Here is a 6,119-nt window from a genome sequence, read left to right on the forward strand (position 1 = left end):
ACATATCACTGGATTTTATAAATTTATACCTGAGACAGAAAAATTAATGAATATTCATGGTGACTTAATACATAAGTATAAGAAGTTCACACACCTGAGAAAATAATATTTTTGATTGAGAATTATTTAAAATTTCCTATTCTTTGCCTTTTCTAAAATAGCTCTAGAAATAATTAATCGTTGAATTTGAGAGGTTCCTTCGTAAATTTGATATATTTTAGCATCACGCATCAATTTCTCTACAGGATACTCGGTATTGAAACCATTACCTCCAAATATCTGCAAAATTAATATATTATATAAAAAATTGTTTTCCTCTGTAAAATTTAAAAAATAATAATTTGTAGCACAAATCGCTTACTTGAACGGCATCTGTAGCACATTTATTGGCAACATCAGACGCAAGAGCTTTTGCAATAGAAGCGTAATATGAGTTGGGACCACCTTTGTCAACTTCAAAAGCAGCTTTGTAATATACTAAACGAGCACTTTCAATACTAATGGCCATGTCTGCTAAAATGAATGCTACAGCCTACCCACAAAAACATTATACCTAATTAATTCTACAAATCAATTCCATAGTTGAGAACTTTGTTCAATGAGAAGTCATAAAAATCAGCAAACATTAATTGTTCATGTTGAAAAGTTTTATGAGGGTTATAATGTTGGATAGGTATTTTTAAAGTACCTAATATGTACTTATTTGTGCAATACCTGGTGGTGTGCGATAGGGACACCGAAAGCTTTTCTTTCAAGAGAATATTTCGTCGCTTCATCAAAACATCGTTGAGCCACACCAACTGCAGCCGCTGCCACCTGCGAAAAAATATGCCAAATTGATCCAAAAAAATAATGCAATGAAATAAACATGGCCGAAATAATTTATTTACCGGTGTTCTAGTCTTATCTTATGTTCCCATTGCAATTTTAAATCCCAATCCTTCTCCTGCCAATACGTTTTCTTTAGGAACTCTAACATCTTCAAAAGTAATACCTCGAGTATCAGAAGCACGTTGACCCATGTTGATTTCCTAAAAAATTCAATTATTCTTCAGTATAAGTACTCGGAAAATATTCTATTCAGTCTACTTTTTCATTTACTTTTCTTCCTGGAGTCACACCGGGAGTATCTCTATCAACGATAAATCCTGTAAATGCTTTACCCGGAGGGCATTTTGGATCAGGGTCTGTCCTAGCAAGAACGAAGTACCTGAGAAAAATATAATTTACAAAATGTATTGTACGAGTACATATGACCTTAAATTACTTATATGCCATTAGAACTACTTATTCTTTAAATTGTAAAATTATTATAACAAGCTCATTTTTGAATTTATTAAAACAGTACTCACCAACTAGCTACTCCTCCATTCGTTATCCACATTTTTTGTCCATTGATTACGTATTCGTCGCCCTTTTTCACAGCTTTAGTTTGTATCCCACTTACATCTGAACCTGCGCCAGGTTCGGTGACACAGTAGGCCTACAAACACATTGAATTTTTTCGAACGATATTTCTATTTGAAGTGAGTAAGCAATTAAATCAACGTGTTTTATACTCACAGCTACAATGGGTTCAGCAACACATCTTCCCAAGTATTTCTTTTTTTGTTCATCATTGCCCGCGAGTATCAACGGAGTTTGCTAAAATCAAATTACTATTTATGAATTACAATAAAACTTGAAGACATTTAATACACTCTACATAAAAAGTTGATATTTTTTATAATGAAGTGCCCCTGTCCTGGGATTTTTGAAATTTAGATGAAATATTGTTGGGTACCTTTGAAAAAATGATGGAGCCAAAGAAATTCCCCCCACCCCCCTCGCCGCAATTTCTCACGATAATAATTTTAAATTCACCCAAAATATATGGAGGAAACATGAGTCTAGCAACGTGAATTTTTTCAAAATTGTTTGTCCTCCTCCTGAGGCGATGGGGAAGACACTGATAAGAGAAATTGACATATTTTTCTTTCAAAAATACATCAGCATGAGTTCTATAAATTGGTATTTTCTTTTCCTCCAGGTGTGTCATCTTCAAAAACTCAAAAATCACTTTTAAAAATGTTGTTGTTTACATTGTCATGACACCGCCAAAAAAAGACAATACAATTACTGCCAGTGATGAAATTGCATTTTTTGGTCATGAAAACTAAATATCTTCCAAAAATATTCTACAAAATTGCATTTTTTAAATCACAATAGGTAATAAAATTGATTTTTGGTTACAAAAATTTCATGAAAATGCATTTTTCGGGTGACCATAATTGCATTTTTTTAATCACAAAAATGTCATAAAATTGCATATTTGGTCACAGAAATTGAATGTTTTGGTCACAGAAATTGCATTTCTCAGTGACAAAAATTTCATTTTTTGGTCACAAACAACGCATACAATGATTGCATTTTATGATCGAAAAAATGGAATAAAATTGTCATTTTTAGTCACAACAATAATTGCATAAAAGTGCATTTTTTGGTCATGGAAATTGCATTTTTTTTACCACAGAAATTGCATTTTTTGGTCACAAACAATGCATATGTACAATAATCACATTTTGGTTGCAAATAGGTACTCCATAAAATTGCATTTCTGGTCACAGAAGTTGCATTTTTTAATCACAAAAATTATAAAATTGCATTTTTGGGTCTAAAAAATTTCATGAGATTGCATTTTTGAGCCACAAAAATTTTATGAAATTGCATTTTTTAATCACAACAATTGCTTTTCTTGTTTACAAAAATTCCATAAAAATGAATTATTTGGGTAAGAAAAATTGCATTTTTTGATTAAAAAATTTAGTAAAGCTGCATTTTTGTTCACAGAAATTGCATTTCTCAGTCACAAAAATCTCATTTTTTAGTCACAAACAATGCATACGAATGCATTTTTGTTCCCAAAATATTCCATAAAATTGCATTTCTTGTCACAGAAGTTGCATTTTTTTTTTATCATAAAATTGAGTTTTTTGGTCACAAAAATTCCATAAAATTGCATTTTTTGGTCCAAGTATTCCATGAAATTGCATTTTTTGATCTCATTATTTGTATTTTTTGGTCACAACTATAAGTAGTTGCATAAAGTGCATTTTTTGGTCACAGAAATTCCATAAAATTGCAATTTTTGATCACAGAAATTGCATTTTTTTTTTTGGTCTCAAACATTGCATAAAATTATATTTTTTGGTCACAAATATGTACTTATTCTATAAAATTTCATTTTTTGGGTGGCAAAAAATTGCACTTTTTGATCACAAAATTTTGTGAAACTGCATTTTTGGTCACAGAAATTGCATTTCTCAGTCACAATAATTGCATTTTTGGTCCCAAATATTCCATAAAATTGCATTTCTGGTCACAGAAGTTGCATTTTTTGATCACACAAATTGCGTTTTTTGGTCACAAAAATTCCGTGAAATTGAATTTTTTGGTCACAACATTGCATAAAATTGAATTTTTTTAATCACAATAATTTGAATAATTGCATTTTTTGATCACAAAAATTCTACAAAATCGCGTCCCCCCCCCCAGGGTCATTGCATGTCAACTCAACCAAAAAAAGGCGATTTTGAAAGTCATGTCTTTTGATTTCGCTCAAATTTTTTACGATATCTACCCACCCAGTAAATAAAAGAAAGCCGCAATCAGTTTAGTCCCAGCCCCCTCAGGGACTTGGTGAGCTGGGGCTTCCATTATTTTCACATTGTCTCGAGGTACTCAACTTCAGCAGCCCATTCCTCCAAAACAATGATATTTTGATCAAAACTGATTTCACAGTTCGAAAGGTCATCGAATTTTGAACTTTTTAAGCATTTTGAAATTTTCAAAAGTTGAAAGTTGAACTTTCAATTTGAAAGTTCAAATTTCGAAATGGCGCTGTAAATGGGAGCTACCATTTAAAATTTTGAAAAAATTTCTATAGATGTATATTTTGATATTTTTTCGAAATATTTAGATTTCGAGATGGGGCTCTTGACGGAGGGGGAGCACCCCCACCTCCAATTTTGGGTGAAACTTTCAAAAGAAAATCTGGGGCATGTGATATATCGAATTGTATGTTTTCGGCAATGCTGAACACGAATATGACGTCCGATTTTTGAGTGGACCCCATCCACGGCCCCCGGTACCTCCCCAAAGGGGGTAACAATTCAAAAAAGCGTTTTGTTCGTGCGACACATGAAATAGCATGTTTTTGGTGACGCTGAACACGAATATGACGTCAGATTTGTGATTGGACCCCATCCACGGCCCCAAACACTTTTTTTTGGACTTTTACCCATTGGGGGAGGTTCTGAGGGCCATGGGTGAAGTCGATACGAAAAACTAAGGCAATATTTGTGTTCAGCGATATCGAAAACATACTATTGCATGTGTCACACGAATGTAACCATTTTTTGGAGGGTCACCACCTTTGGAGAGGTGCTGGGGGGCGTGGACGGGTCCAATCACAAATCTGACGTCATATTCGTGTTCAGCGTCACCAAAAACATACTGTTGCATGTGTCAGACGAACAAAACGCTTTTTTGAACTTTTACCCCCTTTGAGGAGGTGCTGGGGGCCGTGGATGGGGTCCAATCAAAAATCTGACGTCATATTCGTGTTCAGCGTTGCCGAAAACATACAATTCGATACATCACAAGCCCCAGATTTCCTTTTGAAAGTTTCACCCAAAATTGGGGGTGGGGGTGCTCCCCCTCCGTCAAGAGTCCCATCTCGAAACCTAAATATTTCGAAAAAGTATTTGAACTTTCAAATTGAAAGTTGATCTTTCAACTTTTGAAAATTTAAAAATACTTAAAAAGTTCAAAATTCAATGCCTTTTCGAACTGTGAAATCAGTTTTGATCAAAGTATCATAGTTTTGGAGGAATGGGCTGCTGAAGTTGAGTACCTCGAGACAATGTAAAAATAATGGAAGCCCCCCACCCACCTCCTGAGGGGGCTGGGACCAAACTGATTGCGGCTTTCTTACTTATACTGGGTGGGTAGATATTGTAAAAAAAATTTGAGCAGGACATGACCCAAAAACGTTGGTTGAGTTGACATGGAATGACCCCCCCCCCCCGCCAGTTCTACAAAATTTTAACTTTTTTTCTCAATTTGTGATGCTTAAAACCTACATAACATAATTTTATTGTAAAAGTTTGTAAAGCACCTCGTGTTTGATGAAACTATTTTATTCGCACCAAGTTTCATCGAAAAATGAATAGGCAGGAACTTACCCCTAATGTGTTACCTTCAAGTGCAGTTTCAATACCAGAACACCCGTAGGCTAATTCTTCACTGATTAAACAGCCATCGAATACACTCAACTCCATACCACCTGAAACGTTTTCTCAAATACATACCTAATGTATAATCTAGCTGCACGTATATTTAAAACAAATCAAAAGTATTGCAAGACCTCCAACATACCAATATCAGCAGGTATACGAGTGTTGAGGATACCGATTTCGTGAGCTTTCTTGATGATATCCCAAGGATATTCGCCTGTCTTGTCATATTCGGCAGCTTTAGGGATAATTTCTTCTCTAGTGAATTTTCTAGCAAGCTCTTGTAACTCGCGCGAATTATCTGATAATGCTAAAAAAACATCAATGCGCGGCGAATAATTAATGATTGTAATGACAGCATCGCCTCGAAGGGTGTGATTCAATTCATAAAAATAACACCGAATACTCACTGAAACATACACCAGTCGAGGTACGATCAGAAAACTTTCTCACTAGAACTTTTGATGCTTGTTTATTCAAGGCATGTTGTAAAATCTGCAGTACAATTAAAGCAAAAACACTGACGAAACATTTCTAGACTATGTGAGCTACAAAGAACAAGAACATACCTGTTTGGTTAAAAGCATCTTGCTACAGACGTGGTTGAATGACCAAATTAAGTATATCAAAGCTCAAAAATGACAATCTAGTAAGTATCTCAATTGTTTTCATCGAACACGAACACACAACCATTTAGGTAATAAAAAAAACCATGGACGTTAGGTCTACACAACGAGCGACTGTCTGTGTAAACAATGTAGGTAAACATGTATATATTATTTTGGATTATGATGTAAGATTAGGCAAAATGAGGATGGTATAGTAATAGAGCAATGTGATTTC

At 34.4% G+C, this 6,119-nt stretch overlaps 1 pseudogene; it reads right to left on the reverse strand.

Moving 5' to 3' along the window:
• Positions 1-111: 111 nt before the first annotated feature.
• Positions 112-5,878, reverse strand: LOC135848480 (medium-chain specific acyl-CoA dehydrogenase, mitochondrial-like; annotated as a pseudogene).
• Between the last annotated feature and the right edge of the window lie 241 nt (positions 5,879-6,119).

This window comes from Planococcus citri, chromosome 5 (assembly GCF_950023065.1).
Source record: "Planococcus citri chromosome 5, ihPlaCitr1.1, whole genome shotgun sequence".
NCBI classification, from domain to species: domain Eukaryota; kingdom Metazoa; phylum Arthropoda; class Insecta; order Hemiptera; family Pseudococcidae; genus Planococcus; species Planococcus citri.